The sequence below is a fragment of the Saimiri boliviensis genome, chromosome 2, assembly GCF_048565385.1.
Source record: "Saimiri boliviensis isolate mSaiBol1 chromosome 2, mSaiBol1.pri, whole genome shotgun sequence".
NCBI classification, from domain to species: Eukaryota; Metazoa; Chordata; class Mammalia; order Primates; family Cebidae; genus Saimiri; species Saimiri boliviensis.
Window position 1 is genome coordinate 107,894,506 of NC_133450.1, and position 25,955 is coordinate 107,920,460.

General features: G+C 35.8%; 1 long non-coding RNA gene across 7 annotated transcripts in view; it reads right to left on the minus strand.

The window, feature by feature from the left end:
- The window catches only part of LOC141583633 (uncharacterized), a 166,352-nt gene that overhangs the window by 67,033 nt on the left and 73,364 nt on the right, over positions 1-25,955 (minus strand). For all 7 annotated transcript variants that reach the window (XR_012516379.1, XR_012516383.1, XR_012516380.1 and 4 more), the window contains one exon: positions 22,454-22,652. This is a non-coding gene — a long non-coding RNA (uncharacterized LOC141583633). The remainder of the gene's footprint in view (positions 1-22,453; positions 22,653-25,955) is intronic.

The following is a 25,955-nucleotide window of genomic DNA, read 5'->3' on the forward strand; positions in this document are numbered from 1 at the left end:
GATGGTGAAACCTCGTCTCTACTAAAAGTACAAAAATTAGCCAGGCAGGGTGGCAGGCACCTCTAATCCCAGCTACTTGGGAGGCTGAGGCAGGAGAATCACTTGAACCTGGGCAGCAGAGGTTGCAGTGAGCCAATATTGTGCCCCTGTAATCCAGCCTGGGCCAGAGAGCAAGACTCTGTCTCCAAAAAAAAAAAAAAGAAGATGATGATATTTATTGTACATTTACTTAATAAAATTATAGCTACTATATGAATTACTCTACCCCCACAAAATTTGTAAGTACATTTGAAAAAATCTTTACTAAGTGATTTATTAAGCATTACATTATTTTGCTCTATGTTAACAATGTCACTATTAAGTGGAAAAAAATTGCCACAGAGTAAGAGAAAGCAGGCGACAGTCTCAAGCAGAAGTTATAGATTTAGGCTGAACATGCCTCTAGTTAGCATTCTACACACAGGGAGTATCTTAGAGAGCTGCCTTTACTGAGGTCACTTGTTCGTTATTCAGTTTAGGACTCCTGGCCTTAGCCTTTTTGGCTAATGCAGCTTAAAGGAGTTGAAAGGAAGTGCTCTCATTTTTATCAGCAAAACTGTCTCCTTCCTTTTTCCACATAACAAACTTATGAAGACAAACCAATTTAAAGAGTCAAGAACATGAATTATTGAGGCGCGTGGAAGAGAAGAAAAGAAGTAGCATACCAATCCTTTGTTTCTAGTTTTTAAATATTTACAAAATTTTTTCTCAAGCTGGTATAACACTAAATATATAGCAAAGTAATCTGCCATGTAATATGCTAAGTAGCATCTGAATGTATTTCATTGCAACTGAAAAATGCAACAGGTTTGAAGCAATTTTGTCATTATAAAACTTAAGTTTAGATTCTTCTTAAATATCTTAAATTTACAGGACAGATTTCAAATGAATAGTGCATTTTTAAAAAGCTAATAATTATAAAAATGTGAACTTTATAATTGCTGAAAATGTTTTAGTTCTTTACTTTTTCTTATACTGTGATATCCATTTTCAATTATTTTATATTAACCTTTAAGTATACCATATTGAAAAATGTTTCAATTTCAAATTTATGTTAATGCAAGTCCAATATTCAAGTTCTTCATCTATTTCATATTATCTCATTACTATTTTCTTCTGCTATGGTAACAGAATGCATGCATCTTTAATGTAATATTGGTGAGTTCCACACATATGGAAAAAATGGCTGATTGAATGAAGGTAGATTCTCAAAGATTTTCTGTCTTCTAAGTGTGACCTTTAAAAGCAATTTACCTTTCAGTTTAGTCTTAATGAACTAATTATCATATTACTTTCACTTTATAACATTTTTCTTTTACATGCTTAAGAGTAATCATATTTTTTGTAGCAAGTTAAATAGCAGAGGGATAAAAAAAGAAAAACTTAACTTTACCAAACTTCTCTAAGTCTACTTTATTAAAGTAATGAATATCAGTTTCATGTGCATATATCTATACTCATAAAATATATGTATATAAATATATTATCTAAGAGTTCTTGAGCCGGGCGCGGTGGCTCAAACCTGTAATCCCAGCACTTTGGGAGGCCGAGGCGGGTGGATCACGAGGTCAAGAGATCGAGACCGTCCTGGCCAACATGGTGAAACCCCGTCTCTATTAAAAATACAAAAAATTAGCTGGGCATGGTGGCGCGTGCCTGTAATCCCAGCTACTCAGGAGGCCGAGGCAGGAGAATTGCCTGAACCCAGGAGGCGGAGGTTGCGGTGAGCCGAGATCGCGCCATTGCACTCCAGCCTGGGTAACAAGAGTGAAACTCCTTCTCAAAAAAAAAAAAAAAAAAAAAAAAAAAAAAAAAAAGAGTTCTTATTTAATGTATGATGAAAATACAGATACAGAAAGGTATAAAATAATAAATGTATGACTCAATAAATCATAAGTGAATACCCATATACCATTGCCTAATCAAGAAATAGAACATTCTCTTCCTCCATTTGTTCAAATTATTATTATCATTATTATTACTGAAATGCCATCTTGCTCTGTCACCCAGGCTAGAGTGCAGTGGTGCAGTCTCGGCTCACTGTAACCTCTGGCTCCCTGGTTCAAGTGATTCTCTTGCCTCAGCCTCCCAAATAGCTAGGACTGCACATGCCCTCCACTGCCAACAGCTAATTTTTAGTAGAGATGGGATTTCACCATCTTTGCCAGGCTGTTCTCAAACTCCTGATCTCATGATCCACCCACCTCAGCCAAAGTGCTGGGATTACAGGCATGAGCCACCATGCCCAGTTTGTTCAAAATTTTTTATAGAAAGAAGTGAGTTAAAGTGTTCAAACGTACAGTAAGATGAAAGGAATAAATGCAACATTTGATAGCAGAGTAGGATGACTATACTTAACATAAATATCTTGGGTGATAGACATCCCAAGTATTCTGATTTTATCACTGCATTATATACATGTAACAAAATTATCCATAAATTTACACAAATAAAAGGACAAAAAAAAATCACCACAGTAGCTGCCTCCTGCTCTAATCAATCACCATGTCTAGCCACATTCTAATTCGTGACTATGCTGACTTTCAAGACTGTTATTTTTGCTTTCTATAGTGGTATAGAAGTTAAGAAGAAATCACTGAAACAGATAGTAAGGGTATGAGAGCCCTCAATAAGGCTTTTCTTTTTAATGAAACACAGCCCCAAATCATTTTCTAATAATGAGCAGCCTGTAAAGTTGAGCTGCAGACATAGACAATTAAGTTGGAAGTTTGCACCAGTGAATGCTGGCAAGAGCTAGGAACTAGACGTGTTCAAGATGGCAGTTTCATCTTTCCTTCTCTTTGTCAGCCACATGTACTGTAAGAAGCAGACAAGATGGCACTGATCAGCTAGAAAACCCATTTGCCTAATAAGATTAGGGTGGGGAAACCAGCCTTACCTGCACATTAGTTCCTTCAAAACATTTGATCTAAGTGCTTATTTTCCTGTACACTAATTAATTAGAGCATTCTTTCATTATAGACATCACACACAACACATATATAATCGCAGAAACAGAAGCAGATCCAGTAGTTATAAGACTTTCTGATAGCCAATCTCTTAGTTGGACTATTGGCCTCTAAGTGGGATCCTTTAAGAGCAGAGCTAGGGAAGCATGCAGTTTCTAGGGCGTAATAAACAAGCATAGCTGGAAGACAAAACCAGATTTTGAGACGTACCTGTCCACTCTTAATTCCTGAGGTTCAATGAGGAATACAGAAGTTTCTCCCAAAATGGAATTTATAGCTCCTGCTGTTTCTTCCCAAGGAGTCCCAGACCACCAGAAATTATGTTAGGGCCTTTCATATATTCATCAAGAGTAGCAAGGGCAAATGGAGAAAAATAATTTAGGCTACTGAGAAAAAAAAGTTTTCTAGGCAAACAAGATCTAAGAAGAGAAAAATGAGAGGGGAGTGAGAGAGAGAGAGAGAGAGAGAGGGAGAGGGAGAGAGGGGGAGAGAGAGAGAGAGAGAGGGAGAGGGAGAGAGGGGGAGAGAGAGAGAGAGAGAGGGAGAGCGCGAGCGAGCGAGTGAGAGAGAGAGAGAGCGAGCGAGCGAGAGAGAGCGAGAGAGAGCGAGAGAGAGCGAGAGAGAGCGAGAGAGAGCGAGAGAGAGCGAGAGAGAGCTTCCATGCTGTTGTGGTAGGGGAACCCAGGAAATCTATTCAGACAGGAGCAGCTGAAGTTTTAATCCTTGAATTATTCCCGCCCCATTCATGCTCTCATCCAATGAGAGAAGTTCTTTCAAACGTCCTCTGGAGTGATTGATCTTTGATTGGTTACTTGTTCTACAACCCTGAATTACGGAGCCCCCTCCTTCCCCCAGAGCTTTCAGCAGGAATTTGGAACAAAAGAGCCCCACCTGGCTTTCCAGTTGAGAAGATTAGACAAAGAATTTTACCTGATACACGTGGAGGAGTTGCTCAAAGAACACCAGCTGCCTAAGGCTAGAGCTGGGAAATTCCGGCACTTGAAACCCCTCCCCACGGAGGCCTGGGGAGAGAAGTTTCTTTAGCATAGTTCCTCACAAGGACCTAGAACAAGATGGAGGACGTAAAGCAAAGTTTACGATGACCAGTTTTCTGAGCTGGCTTGAAAAGCAGGCCTGTGAATTTCAAGCCCTCATCTTATCCTAAGGTACCCCACTTTTGACCAGACCATACAGAGAGACATGAAAAGCACACAAGATTGGCTACAGCTTAAGACTAACCTCATGAGTTCTTTTTCATAATTATAACTTTACAGAGGCTATAAATGGTGATCCTCATCATTCCCTAAACTAGTTAGAACAGGGAAAAGGAGTGCAAAAGCCTGACTGGTAAAAAGAAAAAATAAATTACTGGCTGGGCACAGTGGCTCATGCCTATAATCCCAGCACTTTGGGAGGCTGAGGTGGATGGATCAGGAGGTCAGGAGATCAAGACCACCCTGCCCAACATAGTTAAACCCTGTCTTTTCTAAAAATGCAAAAATTAGCCAGGTGTAGTGGTACCCGCCTATAATCCCAGCTACTCAGCAGGCTGAGGCAGTAGAATCACTTGAGCCAGGGAGTCAGAGGTTGCAGTGAGTTGAGATCATGCCACAGTACTCCAGACTGGTGACAGAATAAGACTCTGTCTCGAAAATCAAAAACAAAAAACTCTTACCTTTTTGCCAACATGTTAGAATTCACTCCCTCCCAATGTGCTCAATCCCAAGCCAAGGAGTTTAAGCCTTGGGAAATTAACTTTTCACAGTTTCAAGGATACATCTGAGGCAAGTGTCCTGCAGCATGGGGACATAACTATGCATCTGTGAAGAGAGGACAGAGGAGGAAAAAAGAAAAAGAAGGCATTTCTTCAAAGAACTCAGGATGCATTTGAAAGACATGCAGCCTGAAGATGAATGGCTACTCATGTAGAAAGAGAGGACCAAGATGTCCCTGGTTCCTTTCTTTTCCTAGCAAATACCCAGAATACATGAAGGAGAGAAAGTGAGGTGTCCCTCTTGCTTTCTTCTGTCCTTATATCATTGATTCCTGGTGACCATGACAGAGTGCCACCTCTCTGTCAAAGCAGTTTTCAACTATGTTTACAGGGGGTCTAGGGAGTGGGACTATCCGATCTCATGCACATATGCCCTATCTCCTCTGCTGTCAGTAACCTTTGAATTCTGAAACTTGGAATTTAGTTTGGGACAAAAGTGTGTCTCAAGGGATTGCATGGACTCCTTCTCATAAGCTGAAAGTTAAAGCAAAGCTGTGAAATTGAGTACTTCTCTAACAAGGGAGGAAAAAGAGTGCCTTGTGAATTGGGGTCCCCGCCTAGTAAAATGTCTTATAAGAGAAAAATAACAAAGCCTCTGGTATAAAAGTTAACTCCTGACCTGGTGAAAAGAAAAAAAGGTTAAATGCAGGTCTATGTTAACTGCTGGCATGGAGGAGAAAAGGAATTAAAAAAAAAAAAAAAAAACAGTTTAAATACCGAGCTGTGTTTACTGCTGACAGGATGGAGAAAGAAAAAATATGCCTGGAGAAGAAATCTCTTATTCTTATGCAAATAAGTTTCTCCAACAGGGAAAGAAGCTTTTAATTGCTGTTTCTTCCCTGAGCTCAGACCAAGACCCAGTGTGGACCCCTCAGATGGAAGAGGGGAAGACTCTTTGTGTACATGGCAGGAAACAATGGTGCATTAGTCCATTCTCACGCTGCTAATAAAGACATACCCAAGACTGGGAAATTTATAAAGGAAAGAGGTTTAACGGACCCACAGTTCCACATGACTGGCAAGGCCTCATTTTCATGGCAGAAAGCCCAGGAATAGTAAAGGCATGTCTCACATGGCAGCAGGTAAGAATACATGTGCTGGGGATTTCCCCTTTATAAAACCATCAGATCTTGCAAGATTTATTCACTCTCACAAGAACAGCACAGGAAAACTCTCCCCCATGATTCGATTACCTCCCAGTGGGCCCCTCCCATAACACATGGGGATTATTACAATTCAAGATTAGATTTGTGTGGGGACACAGAGCCAAACTATATTAGTTGGCCAGCAGGCAGTGTGGGGCCTGGACCCTCAAGGCTGCTTTGGGGCCGAGCAGCAGATTTGGCTCAGTCCCATCCTGCATGGCCACTGGACACCACTGGCACATGCAGTATTCATTTGACCAGGAAGAATATGTGTGCCATGTGGGCACAGTGGCTCATGCCTGTAATCCCAGCATTTTGGGAGGCTGAAGAGGGTGGATCACCTGAGATTGAGAGTTCAATACCAGCTTGACCAACATGGAGAAACCCCATCTCTACTAAAAATAAAAAAAAATCCAGAAATTTGAATTGAGAATAACAAATTGGCACATGTAAAATTGGGATCATATAGGCTAGAAAAGGAAAATGTATTTTACAGGCAGAAACAAATATGACAAGATAAGAGAAGTACACATGATAAATGAAAAGACCCAAAGTACTTTCACTGTATTCTCATTAGACTTCTTGTATATTCTGGGAGTAGAGGTTTCTAGCTTCATAACCATCTCTGCTTTTCATGTTCTTCCTGGTCAAGTGAATACTGAAAAATTATGGACAATTAAATAACTAGGTCAGTCTGAGACTTGAGTACACTTGGTCCATTTCTGCAGTTTTTGAAAATGATATCTAATATCTTCAAGTTGATATGACTCAGATCACAATATTTAGTTGAGTTCAGAAACTTGTTATGGGAGGTACAAATCGTGTATATCTGAAGTATTTGAAGTTTGTTCAGTTTGCTATATTGAGGTTAAAATGTGACTATCAGATTACCTAAACTTACTGATTTTAAGGTGTTTTTAGAGTAGCATAAATATATGAAAGTATAAAATAACATGTATAGGAAATTTGATGAATGCTCCACAATTTATAGAAGATGAGAAGATAGACTCCTCAACTGGTAAAAGCATGATCTTTTTTTTTTTTTTTTTTTTTTTTTTTTTTTTTTTTTTTACTTTCTAGTAGTTTTTATCATTAAATAAGACACACAGTAATTCAGACTTACTCAGTACTCATCCATGACGGGCTCACAGATTCCCAAAGGAAGGTTCATAAGCTGTAACATTATTTCAGACAATAAAGGAGATAATAAAGCTAAGTAAGTTTTGTGCAATTTTATTCGAATTCAAGAAGCAAAATAATACAATTAAAATAGTATGCCATGAATGGGTCTTACTTTGCAGAAAAAAAAAAAAGCTTGATATACTTACTATGTAACAAACAATGCAAATGAATCATTTACTTCTTATAGGAAATTGATGGATCTGAATTTTTCCATGAATTGCTCTTCTGCAAATATAATCCTTGAAGAGTTATTTGATGTCATCTTTTCTAACAAAACCTTTTATTCCATTTTACAACACATTGACAGGCCTCTCAAAATAGTTAGTAAATGATAGCAAAATACTCCAGAGAAGACATTCGTTAAGAATAGAATTTAATTTACATGGAAAGATACCCATTAAACAATTTACACATTATGACATATCTTGAAGTACTCATTAGGGTCCATTCTCTTACCTTTAGTGTTTGTTCCACCTCATAGACACAATCTTTTTGAAAATTACCATTTTGAATACTTATTCATAATCTGTATTTTATTAAATGTTAATGTAATTGCCAAAGGAAACGAACCAAACCAAAGTGTTCACAGAAAATAAGACACATTTGAGGGTTTGTGAACACACTTCACTGCATTTTTTAAAAATAAGATGAAACTGTGAAACTTTTCATGTTGTCACAAAATTAAAAAGTATAGAGATATGGATCTCTCATTGCTGAAGACTTTATTATGCACTGACATTCTTGTTTAGAAATGATATAATTATAGAGTGTATTAAGTTTATCAAGAACTCATATCTTTTCAGTTTGCCAATGGCAAGGGTTGGGGGAAAGTAAAAAACATATATATATATATATATATATATATATATATATATATATATATGTCTCCTATCTTGGCTGCGCACAATGGCTCACACCTGTAATCCCAGCACTTTGGGAGGCTGAGGCAGGTGAATCACCTGAGGTCAAGAGTTTGAGACCAGCCTGACCAACATGGAGAAACTCTATCTCTACTAAAAATACAAAAAGAGCCAGGTGTGGTGGTGCATGCCTGGAATCCAGGCTACTTGGGAGGCTGAGGCGGGAAAATCACTTAATCACTTGAACCCACAAAGCTGAGGTTGTGGTGAGCCGAGATCATGCCATTGCACTCTAGCCTGGGCAACAAGAGTGAAACTGCATCTCAAAAAAAAAAAAAAAAAAAAGAAGAAGAAGAAGAAGAAGAAATTAAACCCCATTTCTATTAAAAAATAAAATACAAAAATTAGCCCAGTGTGGTGGCAGGTGCCTATAAGCCCAACTACTCTGGAGGCTGAGGCAGAGAAGTATCACTTGAACCCAGGAAGCAGAAGTTGCAGAGAGCCAAGATCATCCATTCCAGTCTGGGCAACAGAGTGAGGCTCTGTCTCAATATATATATATTATGTATGTGTGTGTGTGTGTGTGTGTGTGTGTGTGTGTGTCTGTGTGTGTGTGTGAAAGTTTTATATACATATATTTGTGTTATATGCAATTGTGTTAATTACATATATATGCTTTTCATATATTTTTTATTTTTGTGTGTGTTATATGCAATTGTGTGTTGAATTTGTTTAATAGCTCTAATAGATTTTGCATGGACTACTTGGCTTTTTCTACATACAAGATTATATCGTGTAGATAGAGATAGTTTTACTTTTTATTTACAGTATGAGTGCCATTTAAAAAATTCTTGGGTGGCTGAGACAGGAAAATTGCTTGAACCCGGGAGACAGACTTTGCAGTGAGCCAAGATCATGTCACTGCACTTTAGACTGGGCAACAGAGCAAGACTCTGTCTCAAAAAAAAATAATAATAATACAACTTTGATGTATCTCAAAACTATGAAAAATATGATATTCTTACTAAATTAATGTATTTTGGTTTGGATATGGGAAAGACATAAATTGTTATCAAAAAAAAAAAAAAAAACTGGCTGGACAAGGTCGCTCATGCCTGTAATTCCAGGATTTTGGGAGCCCCAGACAGGCAGATCACTAGGTCAAGAGATCAAGACTGGCCAAAATGGTGAAATCCTGTCTCTACTAAAAATACAAAAATTAGCTGGGCATGGTGGCCCACGCCAGTAATCCCAGCTACTTGGGAGGCTGAAGCAGGAGAATTACTCTAACGGTGAGGCAGAGGTTGCAATGAGCCAAGTTTATATATATATATATGTGTGTGTGTGTGTGTGTGTGTGTACGTATATATACATATATATGTATATATACGTACACACACAGTGATTTTAATACAGTATTTTTGTGACAGAGTAATGTGCAATATATATGTTCAATTTACATGTTAAGTAAAACATAATTTAAACTCATTTTGACAGAGAGGACCACATTCTGTTTAGAATTAACATGAGAAGATGTCTTTGTTTATTTATTTATATGTATGTCTTTATGGTTATGAACAATACCACTAAATAGCATCCCTACCCTAACAATGGTAGCTAAATATAAATTTGGGATCTTTATAAGTAATTTCAAGTCAATATTTTGTGGCTAATAAAGTCTTCAGGCTGAACAGAAAATGCCTTCTTCATTCTTTAATTCAGCAGTTATTACTTGAACTACTAATATGTGTCTAGCATTGGGATAGATTCTGGGAACAAAACAGATGGAAATCTATATTGGGCTTATATGCTAGTAGATGGAAACAGTAAGCACAATGGGTAAATAATATAATACATAGTATGTAATAAAGCTCTGGAAAAAATTAGAGCATAAAATCAAAATTGGGGGTGTCAGGCTGGGTTTGGGAAGTTTGCAATTTAAATAAAGGAGTCAGGATAAGCTTAATGAAAAATACAAGAGCACGGGAGAGTTCCATGAAGATAGCTATGGAAGCTTCAGATAGAATAGTGTAAAATTTGGAAGAAACATGAATTAGATGTTTTTAAAGAAAAACAAGGGAAGAAGTATGGCTTGAGTGGAGTGAGCCAGAGTAGCAGAAGATGAAGTTAGACATAGTGAAACAAGCCAGTTAGGAGGCAGGTGCAAAACTGCTGATGAAAGATTTTGCAAGTTTAAACCAAGATAGTGAAATCATGAAAAATGGTTCAATTCAGACAAGTTTCATATGTCTATTACATATCTAAGCAAATTCATCAATGATAAAGAATAGGGGAAAGGTACTCGATTTTAGATATAAATTTGGAGCTTAGGAACCGTAAGAGTGGATGAGGACACCTAGGTAATTTATATAGACAGAGAAGATATAAAAGCTGGAAAGAAGAAATTTGATAAGAGAATGAGAGGAGTCCAGTGATAAAGAAGGAAAACAGATCACATGTTTTAGCAACCCAGTGAGAAAAGCGTTTCCAGGGAGAAGTAATTGTGTGCATCAGATATTGCTGACACACATAGTATAACAATATCTGAGAAGGATCTTATAAGTACGTGAACCATAGTTACCCATAGCTTACTCTTTTACTAAAAGTTGGAATATGTGCTAGCCCTCTAGTATTAACTTGCTTCCAAAAACAAATTGTTAAAAACATGATTTGCATTAGGACCATTTTATTTTAATTGAGGTATATTTTTAAGTAAATGTTCACTAATGTGATGTCTGGGATAAATATCTTTTTCTTTTGGCATCTGATTTAATAACTTGGATCTCTGTAAGACAGTAAGCCATAGAAAGTTTTGAGTTCTTCAAAATTTAGGTTATAAGAAAGCAAAATAAACTGATAAAGAAAATAAAATAATGTTGCCGCATTCGCCTGTTAGGCATCGCATGGTGAAGAATTATGCTGATGTCAAGAAGAAAGAAATCTCCTCTGTACTCTAAAAGCTATTGTAAAATTAGTTTCTTCTGTTCAAGAAAATTAGCAGTTATACAGTTTGACACAGTTCATAGAGAATTGCAGCAGAATACTTTGCTTTCTCTCTTTAAGCCTCTGCAAATTGAATTGACGTTTGAGGAAATGAGGATCTAGCAAATAGACAACGGCTTTCCTTATCTCTCAAGGTTTTACTTCCCAGAGGCAGAGACCAATGAAATAATTTTTAACATGAGAATGCATTTTCACTCCCTAGCAAATTTACAATTTTGATTAGCAATCTATGTATCATATTTGTTTTTGTTTTGGGACAATTCAGTAGAAACATTTATAACAGGCATCCCCAAACCGCATGCTGCCCCCTGAGGCCATTTATCCAGCCCCACTGCACTTCAGGAAGGGGCACCTCTTTCACTGGTGGTCAGTGAGAGGAGCACAGTATGTGGCGGCCCTCCAACGGTCTGAGGGACAGTGAACTGGCCCCCTGTGTAAAAAGTTTGGGGACGCCTGGTTTATGATGTTTTCACTTTATGAATTGACAAGGACAAAGGATTTTAAAATGACTAAGGACTAATGAGAGAAGAACAATGTTACATTTAAGTTTATATATTTTAACCTGACAAAGAAAATGGTGCCAACAATCAGGTGTTAACTGTGTGACTGTTAAAAATAAATGTTAAAATTTAAGTGTATAAATATATTTAAATAAATTATAGGTCAATACTATTTGCAAATAAAACTATACTAACTTATTTCTGTTATACTTGCTTTAATAGGGAAAAAGCATTTTCAAGGAGAGCTCTTTACTACTTTATAATGTTGTTTGTTTTTGATAAAATTTGAGTACTTCCCCCCAGCACCATTTTGTTGGGGACAGAGTCTTGCTCTGTCACTTAGGCTGGAGTGCAATGACATGATCTCAACTCACTGCAACTTCCTGCCTCAGCCTCCTGAGTACCTGGGATTACAGGCGCACCACGCATGGCTAATTTTTATATTTTTAGTAGAGATGAGGTTTCACCATGTTAGTCAGGCTGGTCTCGAACTCCTGACCTCATGATCCATCCACCTTGGCTTCCCAAAGTGCTGAGATTACAGGCATAAGCCACTGTACCCGGCTGAGTAAACCCAAATTTTTATATATTAAATATGCTATTATGATTGTAGTGGAGTATTTGAGAAGCTATATAAAATCCATAGATATCAACCAATTCTGTAAGAGTATGAATTATATTAATACAGTTTCCTTTGGTGTTTTTATGCATGAATGTATCTTTCATCACTTCTTCCTTATTTCCTTTGTTTCTTTCTCTTCTTCCTTCTTTTTACATTTTATTGCATTATAACAAACACAAAAATGTATAAGTCAAAAGTTACAAATGATAGCCTTCATTTAAACACACTCATGGATTAAACATCTAGATAAAGAAACAGGATACTTTCAGCATCTAAAAGTGTCCTGTATTCCTTCAATTCAAAATAACAACCCCCAGAAGAGTAAACACTATTCTGACGTCTAACATCATAGACTAATGTTTTTTGTTCTCAACTCTACATGAAGGATATACATTTTCTGTACTCTTGCTCAAAATGTTATTTGTGATATTCATCCATATTGTTGCTGCTTTAGTTTATGCACATCCAACTCTAAATAGTGTTCCACTGTGTGAGCATACCGTAATGTTTTGATCCAGTCAAAACCATTTGGCTGGTCCACAGTGTGTGGCTATTATGAAAAGCACTATTAAAAATACGTGTATGTGTTTTTTAGTAAACATACATAAACATAACTGTTGACTATATACTTAGAGGTATAATTGCTTGGTCATAAGATATGCATATATTCAGCTTTAATAGGAACTGTCAACTATCTACTAACTTATACTCTTACTAACACTGTGTAAGAGTTACAGTGATCCCTCATCTTCCCTAACAGTTGGTATTGTCTGTCTTTTTAATAGTAACTGCTCTGGCAGATGCGTAATGGTACGACATTGGGGGTTGAGTTTGCAACAAATTAAATTTTAATAATTTTTATTATCCATTTGGTGATCTCTCTTTTCAAGTGCTTAGTTAAGTCCTTTGCCAATTTTTCTATAGGGTTATCTGTCTGTTTCCTATTAATTTGTTAAAGTTCTTGATATATTCTGAATATAAGACATTGGTTGGATATGCTGGATACATACATGCATAAAAACACCAAAGGAAACTGTATTAATATAATCATACTAATACAAAATTGGTAGATATATATGAATTTTATCTAGATTCTCAAACACTCCACTATCCAACCAATGCCTTATATTCAGAATATATCAAATTTATAATATTGATCTCTAACTCTGTTACATTACCACTCTTTTCATGGTTAATGTTGATGAAGATAAATTATTGATATCAATATCACCCAATTTATTTTTAAAAATCTCGTGATCTAGACATTTTAATGTTCTATTTATCAAATATTTGCCTACTGCAAGTTCTGAAGATATTCTCCCAGGTTTTCTTTAAAAAAACTTACTTTTCACTTTCATACTTAGAGCTGCAATACAGAAAACTTATAATTGGGTATGATATGAAGTAAGGGAGATTAGGTTATCTGAATTAATATTAGTTGCCCTAAATGGTTGATCAAATACCTCTTAATTAGAAAGACAAAATCTAAGACTATTGAGAGAAGTTGCACTATCTCTGTACTACTTTTCATTATAAAAAGTAAGATGAGGGTACAGCTGTGAAGACATTCCATTTATATGTCATAGAGGTTGGGGGTAGGATTGAAGAGGAGTCAAAGAAGGCAAAAGTGAGCTACAAAGCAGTGAATTAATAACACCTGACTGAAGAAAGCTAAAGAAGGGGTAAAACACACACACACACACACAAACACACGCACACACACACACACACACACACACAATCATCACTTAAACATTCAAACTTGTAATACATGGAAAATAGCTTTTCTGCATATTCAAAAATAATAAAGTATCATAGAGGCAAGAGATGGTCCAAAAGAATAAAATATGGCAGGTTTGGTAAGGAAGTATTTAAACAGGCCATTATCACTTAGCTAAGGGCTAGTTGTCAAACCTTGTCAGGAATTTTCCGAGAACACCTCACTTTATGCTCAGGCACTAGTATAGTTCACATAACTAATCATAAACCAATCTCTATACAGGAAATAAGAGTACCAATATTAGTTTAAATTAATTACCTGGATTGGCATGGATATTAGGAATATTACAAGATGAAATAGTTTGCCTACATGTAGTTAATTTTTATTTTTATTAAACGTATATCTGTATGCCCTGAGCCAATACTAGTTCTGTTTCTATGACTCTTTCTTGTTTTCTCCAAAGAATGTGTATGCACTTCCAGGACAGTTTACTTATTTTATACTATCTAGTATATTAAGGTTGTTATCATAAGCCCTATACAGATTTACATTTTTTGGTACTCTTCATCAATTTTCCAAGAAAAGTGTTTCTATCTATAGTTATTTATGCATAAATTTCTTAATATGATTTTATCAATTTTTATTTTATATACCTCCCAAGTAGGATAGTGTATGGTTTAATAACTATCATACCTTCTTGATAAATTTCCTTCTTGCTAAAATATATATATGTATTTTATTCTTTTTAAAACACTTTATTTTGAGTTATACTTTACCTTTTTCTTTTTGTAAGCACTCATCTTGTATGTGATTTTTACCTTTTTTCACTCTTCCCCTTTCACTTGATTTCAGGATGCCTCTCATAATGTCATATAGGTGAATTCTGTGCTTTAACTCTTTTAATAAATGTCATTGCATTTTTAGTACCCTTTATATTATTATTTTTAACACTTTTATTTTTCTAGCACTATAGTTAAATAATGTTTCAATGACTCATCTACCTCTGTGTATATTAACTTTTATCTTAAAATGTTCACCTCTATTTTAGCTTAATGTCCTAAAAATTGCAGTATAAACTTACAGCATGCTACATGCTCTTCAGCAATGTCTATTTTTCTACTAATATAATAATCTAATCATTAAATTTTAAATTTCAAATAATATCTTTTAAAATATTCTATGGATACAGTAACTTATCTTTCTGAGGACATTAATTATACCTATTCTAACATTATAACCAATAAGTTTTCATATAATCGAACATGCTTTTAATGTAATTCTATTTATTGAATGTATGAGTCTCTTTCGTGATATTATCTTTTCTCAGTTATTTGGTAATTCTTCTTGGTGGTGGCAATTTGTAGTTAGAATGCTAATATGCCTTTTTATCTCTGCAAAACTTGATAGGAGGGACAGAAAGAGCTAGGAAGGTTTATATTACTGTTTGTTTATGATAGGATTGAAGGAAGTGTGGGGCATTTTATTGTATATAAAAATTCCATTTCTTCTGGGATCACAAATGATCTCAAACACTGTGCTGATCTTTTAACCTCACCATCCAGTTATACTTGCCCCTGCACAAAAATGTGTTGATTTCTGTTGGATACCCAGTGGAGGAGGAAACAGCAGACTTCCTGGCTACCACTGCTGTGCTGCCAATCAATTGCCTTATCCATTGATTTGAACAAGCTCCCGTTCAACGTATCTCCTGCCTCTTTTTTTTACTTTCCTCTCCTATGTATGTTTACAATCATTACTCTGTTTTTCTACGTTATTATTTTACTTTTTCAGCTATCTGTCACGAATTCTAGCAGAGAAAACTTTCTTATTTTTCAATGCATTATTTATTTTTAAAAATTACTTTCTTTAGTTTCATTGACTTGAGAAAGAAAGAATAGGCTACAGTGTTCTCAGTCCATTATAGTAACTGGAACTTCTAATATATGCAGATCATCAAATTTTGCAATATTTACTTTTACTTGTATCTCATTTTTTCTACCTGTCTTCTCTTTGGCTGTTACTGTAAATGAGAATCAATAAGTAGCATTATTTATTCTTTGCTGAACCAAATAATGTGATCAGGCCCACAGAGATTAAAATATAATCCCAGATTCATAAACCTATAATGGTCAAAGAAGATATTCCAAGTTTCTAGAGGTCTAGAGGTTTCACTTTTTTCTTTTTTTTAGAAAGCAAGACACTTCAAAACTTAGTGGCTTGAAACAACAGCCGTTTATTATGTCTCACAAATCTACCAGTTGGCTGGGTGGTTTTGCTGATCTTGTCTGGGCTTGTTTTATGTGTCTAAATCAACTCCCTGGTCAGCTGGAGGCTGCCTGCTCTAGGCTTACTCAGACTGAAGGATTCAACCCTGCTGAACGTAGTCTTCCCTCTTCCAGCTGACTAGTCTTGATGTGTTCTGGAAGCAAAAGTAGCAAAGAAAGACAGTAGAATCATGTAAGTCTCCCGAGACCTAGACTCAGAACTGGCACACAGTCACTTTCCCTCCTTTGGTGAAAGCAAGTAACAAGATCAGCTCAAATTTAAGGGGAAAGAAAATAGATGTACTGGGAAAAGTTGCGAAGTACCTCCGCGCCAACTTTAATTTTGACAATTTTCAAAGATACAGCAAAGGTGAATGTCTCAACCTACTACTTATCCATATATCTACTCATTTTTCCATCACTCTATCCAACCATCAGTTTATCTTATTTTTGACACACTACCAAATAACCTGAAAATATAGTGGTTCCTCTTTTCTGTAACTTCATTTAGCACTCAAAACAGTATCACTATTTAATGTTACACTCTGACGATAAACTTCCCTTTCCCCTTACAGGTCTTTTAAAGATTTAATATTATCTTGGCTATTTCTGTGTAAACTAGTTAGATGTTACTCTAAAGTTCTTTTCCCTACATCACCTCAGTTACTCTAGTGGACAGTAATTGTTACTTAATGTGGTCCTCTGTTATGATGTTGAATTTCTTCAAATGCCCTTTTGAATTTAATGAAAATACTAAATGATATAACACTGGTGGCTACATAATTTTCCTCCACTTTTTCTTAAGTCTCTGCACTGAATGAAACAGCTGACAGTAAGGTGGGCGTGAGTGTTGAGATATGTTAACTCTTAAACTTCACTTTAGCTTGTGTCATGAAGAAGTGATCTCCAAATGCAAAAACATAAAGCACTTTATTCTTGGGTAACAATGTGCACAGTGGAAGCCTTGATCTTTCTTAGATTTCTCAGATTCAGAAGGAACCCATCTTGATTTAATAGCAATCTCTATAGAGGGAACTGAGAATGGGATGAGGAGAGCTGCTGGCCTTTGTACCATGATTTAACCACTCTGATTACTCTCCATCCTCCCAGCCCCACTTCCTCCAGTCTCTTTCTGATTAGTTACCATAGTCCTCCCTCAGACTCTATACGTGCCAAATGCAGTTCCAGACTTAGAGGATCTCTGAGAGGATCTCTATCACTGCTTCCTGGTCTGGGCACTCTCACTGTGCGGCTTCTCCTGCTCTGGTTTAGCCAACAATATAATCCCACAGGTTTTCTGAATTCCATCACGGCATCTGGTCCTTGTGTCAGCCCTCTTTTATTCCATGTGCTATTATGGATATTTTTAAATCTCTTTACTGTTGATACAGTGAAATTTGTGAGGAAAGAGTATAGAAACATATGCCAACCTCCCCTCTTGAAATAGACATATATTATTAATTAAAACTCATCAAAATAAATGTCCGTATTGTTATATCTTAGTTGGATAAACATGAAAAGACCAAAATCCTGTTCACTAATCACAATTACCTCCAAAATATTATTGTAACATTTTTCCTTGATTCAAAAAAGCTAAAGATGCTAAAATGGAACAGTTTGGACCATGTTATTTTAAATAATTGTGTCATCCAACCAATATTCTTAATATTTCCCCTCAAATCCTTTCACTAGTCTTCCTTTTTCATTATTCACAATGTTTATTTCAAAATCTAGCCTGTCTCCCTCATTTATCCTTACAAATTCTTACCTGTTCATTTACAGAGAAAATAAAAGTTATCAGAGAGAAAGACTTTTAACTTCTTGTCTCTTTTGTTATGAACATGTATGCCTCTGTTTTAGCTTTACTTCTTTCCTTCCTGTCTTGAACATTCTCCTAATAAGGGTAAACCATCCATTTAAAAATCTGTTGCTATCACCTTCTATTATTTCTGGCACCTTGGACTGTTTGCTCTGTCTTTTTGCTCTATTCTTCTTGCTCATGCTTCAATTTGTGACCATTTCAATTTCAATACAGCTGATCTGGCAAAAGTTAAAAATAATCTCTTTGTTGTAACATACAATGAATACTGTTTAGTGACCATCATTTTTAAATTCTTTGCATCATGTGAACTGCTAGTCACGTCCATTTTGTTGACACTCTCTCCTCCATTAAATTATAGGACCTAACTCTGTTCTGCTTCTCTTTCCGTTTCATTTCTCCCTATCAATCTCTGTTCTAGGTTACTCTTCTAGTCTTAGTAAAAGTTAATGTCGTATTAGGCCTCCTTCTTGACTTCTCTTGTAATGTAATGTATGTGTTCCCTTGCAGCATTCTCTGGGTGGTATTACACATCACTTGACTTTAGTTATTGTACAAATTATTCCAAATCCATATATTGTTTCCAAGTTCTAATCTGGTTACTAACATTTATATATACTTTCTCTGAGATATAGCTGCCTGATTTACCACTAAGCACCTCAAGCTGAGAATATTGCAAACTGGATGCGTTATATTTATTACTTATCAAATACGTTTTGCTGTTATCTTTGCACCTGGCCACGCAATGGATGCCCTTGCCCGTGGGGGAGACACACTTTACTGTATCCACTCCCTCACTTCTTGAGTCTAATCTCTCACCAATACATGACCTCCTGACTTTATTTTTTAAATCTCTTGAACCCATTTTATTTTCCTCACCCCTCACTGTCACATCTCTCATCAACCATTAGGATTAATTAATTGATATCCCAATTTTCAGCCGGACATCCAGACAGACTGATATACCTAAGTCAAAGGTGAAAGTAGATTTCTTCTCTGCCTAAAGCCCTGTATTAGTCCACTACTATTTTTAGCATAACAATTATTGTATCAATTTCTTATCAATTTCTCCTTTTGAGTCTCTCCTTTTGGAATTCTATGTTCCAAATACATCAAATTACTGATATGTCCTTAAATGCTTCATGTTATTTCCCAGTACTTTTGTAGAAAAGTCACATGCACCTAAAATATGTTCTACTCTCCACCTCTGCTCACTCACATTCATCTAGCCTCTCCTTGACTCCTATAGAGCCTAAGTATAACATATACTCAACAAATGAATAAAAGAATAATGAATAAGACCTTCTATACTCTTATTTTCCAGTTCACCTTTAAGAGTTTATTTTGGTATCAGTGCTCACTTAGACTTGAATTATCTGAGGAAATATCTGTCACAAATTACTTTTGACACCACGTAGAAACTGTATTAAGTAAATGGGAATATAGAAATGTATTTTTTAATAATCCAGTTAGTTATTCAAAATAAATAATTCAAATCTGAAAGTTACTATTTTGCCTACTTTATCCATTTTGCTGGCCTGAACTTTCCTTTTGTTCAGGGATTAGAATCTATTAGCATTTCTTCAAGTCTCATTAAAAATAAATTAATCTTTGTGAAGCACATTTCAACATTTATCTGAAATTAAACTGCAAATTGTAATTAGTAGAAATCCATGGACAAGAGCCCAATTTTTATTATGTATCATCAAAAGTATAGTTGGCTTAAAAAACAAAACAAAACAAAACAAAAATAAACTCGAAAACAAAAACAAACAAGAAAAAATAATCTGAAATCATTGGTATGGCCTTCACTCAGACAACTACTGAGGAAGTTTGACAACCTTGTAAGTTAACTAAAATGCTGTGGCTTTCCCACAAAACTCACTGTCTCAATGTAGTCATTATATTTTTTTGCTAAAAAAAAAAAGTCTCAAAATATAATGAAAAATTTGAAACCAAATTTCAGCACAAAAAATGTCAAAGAGGAAAAAAATCGGTGAGATAATAATGAAAGTCACACTGCTTAAAAGAAAATTATTTCTGAGATTATAATACATTCATTTTTACTTTATGGATACATGATAAACCTGATTATAACTGAGGTCATGTGTTAAACCAACAAAAAGTATTTTCACTGTGAACATCACTGAAAATATTGGCCTCCTATCAAATGCCATCCTCTTAACAGGATCTATTCACACCACCCTTACCCATATACCCCTAATTCTTTCCAGCCTGTTCTGCTTTTTCACATAGCACTTTAATGTTCCAACATTCTATAAGTATACACACTTTAATTTTTTTTCTGTTTCCTCATTAATATCTAAGTCTTATAGTGACAGGAAGTTTTGTTTCTTTTGTTTTCTGCTGTAGCTAAGGACCAAGAGTACCTGCCACGTAGTACTCATTCTGAATAAAACTAGAGCAAGTCAATCATAAAGAATAAAATAGCAAAGAAAGTATTTTTTTTTTTTGGTGGACAATAAAACAAGCAAATGGAAGTGTGTTGGTCCTGGATCATGTCACAATCTAAGCTGCTCAATCATTAGAACATGCCAGCACCCTCTATCCTTCCATCTCATCTCAGCACAGCCACAGAAGTAACTACATGCCCTCGTTTCTGTGCTTCAGCACATCATGGACATTTACTCTATGAGATAAGCAGGTCATTTTATTTTTGCTAGTCTTTATTTTAAATTCTAAAAGTTAGATAGTAAAACATTGCAGACATAGTATATATGACTTTGAAGTTCTTCAAATTAAATGAAATTTTTACACAGCAAATTTGGACATAACTTACTTTCTCTCTTTCTTCTTGAAGGTATCTTTGATTTACTGAATTTAAAACTAGCAAAGCGATAAAATTGCAATTACTGAAGAAGACCAGGATTTCTTTGCTCTTCTTGATACACTGGACAGAAAATAAATCTTTAAAAAGACCTAACAATGCATAATAAAATTACCAACTTATTGATGCCTTTCAAGCTAATAATTACAAGTCTGAAAGAACACCACTACTTGATAGATGGAATAACTCCATTATTTACACATCAAGGTTTGTTTGACACTGAACAAAAAGAGTGCTGATGATGACTGTGTTTAATCTGTAATAAATATGTCACCCATATTTCATTATTGAAAATAAGCAAAACACACTTGCATTTGTTGGTTAGTGCATTTTTTCTGAAAAATTTCCCAAACATTTTACAACTTGTTATTAAACTAACTTTGAATATACCACATTGAATTAACCAACTCTAGCATGAGCCAATGTGAAACTTATACAAATGAGAGAAATATTTTCAAATAGTACTTTATGAAAATACCATAAAAATAAAATTGGGCATTGGTACACTTCATGTTGCAAGTGGTGATAAAATAAAGACATAAAATTTTATAGTTTTTCTTATATAGAGAATATAATTAAGATATTTTATGCTGCTATATTCTTCAGCCAATAAAATGGTGGCAGGCATGGTGGCAATGCATAAGCTCAGCAACATGGACTTACCATCACTAATGCCAACCTGGCTGCTGAGTACCCAAACTTCCAACAGTGTAGACTGACATTGATTCCTGAAATGATACTATGATACCTTTCCTCAGGAGTGATCAGCCAGCTACCTGGTAGCACATTGATTATATTGGATGTCTACCATCATGGAGGGGCAGTGTTTTCATCTTAACTAAAACAGACACTTATTCTCGCTATGGATTTGCTGTCCCTGAACAGAAGGATTCTGTGAAAACTACTCTCTGCAGACGTACATATGCCTTATCCACTGTCGTGGTATTTCACGGAGCATGACTTCTCATTGTGGAACTCATTTTGTAGCCAAAAAAAAACCCTAGAAAAAAACCTAGGCAATACCATTCAGGACACAGGCATAGGCAAGAACTTCATGACTAAAACACCAAAAGCAACAGCAACAAAAGACAAAATAGACAAATGAGATCTAATTAAACTTCAGAGTGTCTGCACAGCAAAAGAAACTATCATTAGAGTGAACTGGCAACCAACAGAATGGGAAAAAATTTTTGCAAGCTACCCATCTGACAAAGGGCTAATATCGAGACTCTACAAAGAACTTAAACAAATTTACAAGAAAAAAAACAAACAACCCTATCAAAAAGTAGGCAAAGGATATGAACAGATACTTTTCAAAAGAAGACATTTATGCAGCCAACAAACATATGAAAAAAAGTTCTCAGCAAACTGACACAAGAACAGAAAACCAAACACTGCATGTTCTCACTATTAAGTGGGTGTTGAACATTATGAACACAAGAACACAGGAAGGGAAACATCACACACTGGGGTCTGTTGGGGTGTTGGTAGGCTAGGGGAGGGATAGCAGGGGGTGGCAGGATTGGGGAGGGATAACATTAGGAGAAACATCTAATGTAGGTGATGGGGGGATGGATACAGCAAACCACCATGGCATGTGTATACCTATGTAACAATCCTGCATGATCTGCACATGTACCCCAGGACCTAAAGTATAATTTTTAAAAAATGTAGTTTTCAGCTCAGCTCAAGTAATTCATTGTTTTACCTCCTTCCCCACAATCTGGAAGTAGCTGACTTGGTACAACGGTGAATGTCCTTTGAAGACTCAGTTATCATGCCGGACAAGAGCAGTACCTTGCAGGGCTGGAGCAAGGTTCTCCATAAGGCTGTGTTCTCTGATTCAACATTCAATATATGGTGCTGTTTCTTACATAACCAGGTTTCACAGGTCCAGGAACCAGGGGCTGGAAAGGGAAGCAGCAACACTTACTATTATTCTTAGTGATCTGATAACAAAATATTTGTTTCTGTTAAAAGAAAAGCTGTAGACAAATTAAATTTAACAGGGTTTAATTGAGTGAAGTGAAATTCATGAGTCAGGCAGTTCCCCCCCATCAGAATAGGTTCAGAGACATTCAATGGCTGTCTCATGGTTGGAGAGGATTTATGAACAGAAAAAGGAAAGTGACATACAGAAAATGGAATTGAGGTACAAAAATAGCTGTATTGGTTATAGCTTGGTATTTGCCATATTTGAACATGTTTTGAACAGTTGGCCACCTTTGATTGGTGAAAACTTGATGGTTGGTACAAGAACAGATTACAGCGTGTTTACATATCCAGTTACATTACAGTTTATTAGGTACAGAGAAACATTTAGGCCAAACCTACGATACCTAAGGAGGCAGCATTAGGCTAAATGTACTTCCTATTTCTGCAACCTTATACTCTTCTGGCCTAAAAGTCTTAGTTCCACAGTGAGGAAAGCTTCCATCATGAGATATAAAAATGATTCCCCTGAATTGGACATTAAGACTGTTACCTGGCCACTTTGGCTTCCTCATGCCTCTAATTCAATTGGCAAAGAAGGAATTTATTAATATTATGCTGGCTTGCATGAATGATCCTAATTACTCAGAGAAAATTGTACTACTACCCTATGGTGGAGACAAGAAAGAGCATTTTTGGAATACAGAAGATCCTTCAGGGCATCTGTTAATATTACCATGTGCTAGGATTAAAGTCAACAGAAAACTACAACCTAGTTCATACAGGACTACTAATGACCCCAGACTCTTCAGGAATAAAGGTTTCAGTGCCTGTGCCAGGTAAAAAATCATGACCATCTGAATTGCTTCTTCAAGGAAAAGAGAATACAGAATGATTAGTGGAAGAAGGAAGTTGTACCTTCCACCTACAACCCTGCGATCAGTTACGGAAAAGAGGCCTGGAGTTGTCATGAATATTTCTTCCATTGTTATATAGATGGATATGCATATGTGTATAGCAAATGTCTTTGTTTTCTAACCTCTCTTATCCTCTTATCACATAACATACAATGTACTGACTCTACATATTGGTATTTAAATATTGTTAACTTAACATCATAGTATTTAAGTTACAAGGTATTGAGGAAAATAATGAATATCACCCAATTACTTTTCATTCTCATCTATAGAAGAAATTAGTGCATTTTCAGTTATATGCAGGACAGTTGTACAGATATACCTCTTTTTATTGTGTTTTACTTTATACTGCTTTGCAAGTATTGCATATTTTACAATTGGAAGGTTTGTGGCAACCCTTCTCAACAAGTCTGTTGGTGCCATTTTGCAACAATATGTGCTCATTTTGTGTCTCTGTGTCACATCTTAATGATGTTCTCAATATTTCAAAACTTTTGATTATTATTGTTTGTTATCATGATCTGTGTTCTTTGATATTACTATTGTAACTGCTTAGGAAGTTCATAAACTGCACCGATATACAGCAGTGAACTTAATCAATAAATGTTCTGTGTGTTCTGGCTGCTCCACTGACTGGCCATTGCACATTTCTTTCTTTCTCCTTGAGCCTCCCTATTTCCTGAGACACAGTAATACTGAAATTAGACCAGTTAATTACCCTACAATGACCTTTAAGTGTTCAAGTGAAAGAAATTGTCACACATCTCTTACTTTAAATCAAAAGCCAGAAATGATTAAACTCAGTGAGAAGGGCATTGTTAAAAACCAATAAAGGGTAAAATCTAGATCTCTTGTGTCAAACAAATAGCCAAGTCATAAATTAAAAGAAAATGTTATAAATGTGAAAGGAAAAATTTGTAAATGCAAAAAGAAATTAAAAGTACTACTTCAGTGAACACATGAATGATAAGAAAGAAAAACGGCCTCATTGCTGTTACGGTGAAAGTTTTAGTGGTCTGGATAAAAGATCTAATCATTCACCACATTCCCTTAAGCCAAAACCTAATCCAGAACAAGGCCCTGATGCTCTTCAATTTTATGAAGCCTAAAAGAGGTGAGAACTCTGCAGAAGAAAAATTTGAAGCAAGCAGAGGTTGATTTATGAGGTTTAGGTAAGAAGAGCCATCTCCATATCAGATAAGTTGAAGGCAAAGCTCCTAATGTAAAAGCTATAGCAAGATACCCAGATGATCTAGGTAAGATAACTGATTAAGCTTGCTGCAGTAAACAAGAGATTTTCAATGTAGACAGAACAGTAATTCAGTGAAAGAAGATGTTACCTCTTACAGACAGAAAGGAGAATCAACATGTGGCTTCAAAGCTTCAAAGAACCTACTGGTTATCTTGTTAGGAGCGAATGCAGCTGGTGACTTTAAGTAAAAGCCAGTACTCATTCACCAGTTCAAAAATCACAAGGCCCTTACAAACTGTCTGAAATCTACTGTGTATGTGTTCTATAAATGGAGCAACAAAGCCTGGAAGACAGAACATTTATTTACAACTTGGTTTAATAAATATTTTAAGCCCATTGTTGAACACTCCTCAGAAAAAAAGATGCCTTTCAAAATAGTACCGTTCATTGAAAAGACACTTAGTCACGCAAGAGCTTGGATATAGAAGAACAAGTAGATTAATGTTGCATGCCTGCTAACACAGCATTCATTCCACAACCCATGGATCAGGAGTAATTTCAATGGTCAATTATCATTATTTAATAAATACATTTCATATGGCTGTAGCTGCCATAGTGATTCCTCTGATGGATATGGGCAAAGCCATTTGAAAACCTCCTAGAAAGAACTCATCAATCATTTTTTATTTTTATGTAAAAAATTATTTTGCTTAAGTTTTAATTTGAGGCGTACAACTGCAGATTTGTTGCATAGGTAAACTTGTGTCAGGGAGGTTTGTTTACAGATTATTTCATCACCCAGGTCTTAAGCCTAGTACCCATTCATTATTTTTTCTGATCTTCTCCCTCCTCCCAACCTCCATCCTGCAAAAGGCCCTAGAGTGTCTTGTTCTCCTTTATCTGTCCATGTGTTCTCATTTTAGATGACATTGAGAACATTCATAATTCATGGAAGAAGGTAAAAATGTCAACATTAACAGGAGTTTGAAAGAAGTTGATTCCAACTCTTATGGATAACTTTGAGGGATTTGAACTTCAATGGAGGAAGTCACTGCAGATGTGGTAGAAATAGCAAGAGAACTCGAATTAGAAGTGGAGCCTAAAGATATGATTAAATTGCTGCAATCTTATGATAAAACTTGAACAACTAATAAGCTGCTTCTTATGCA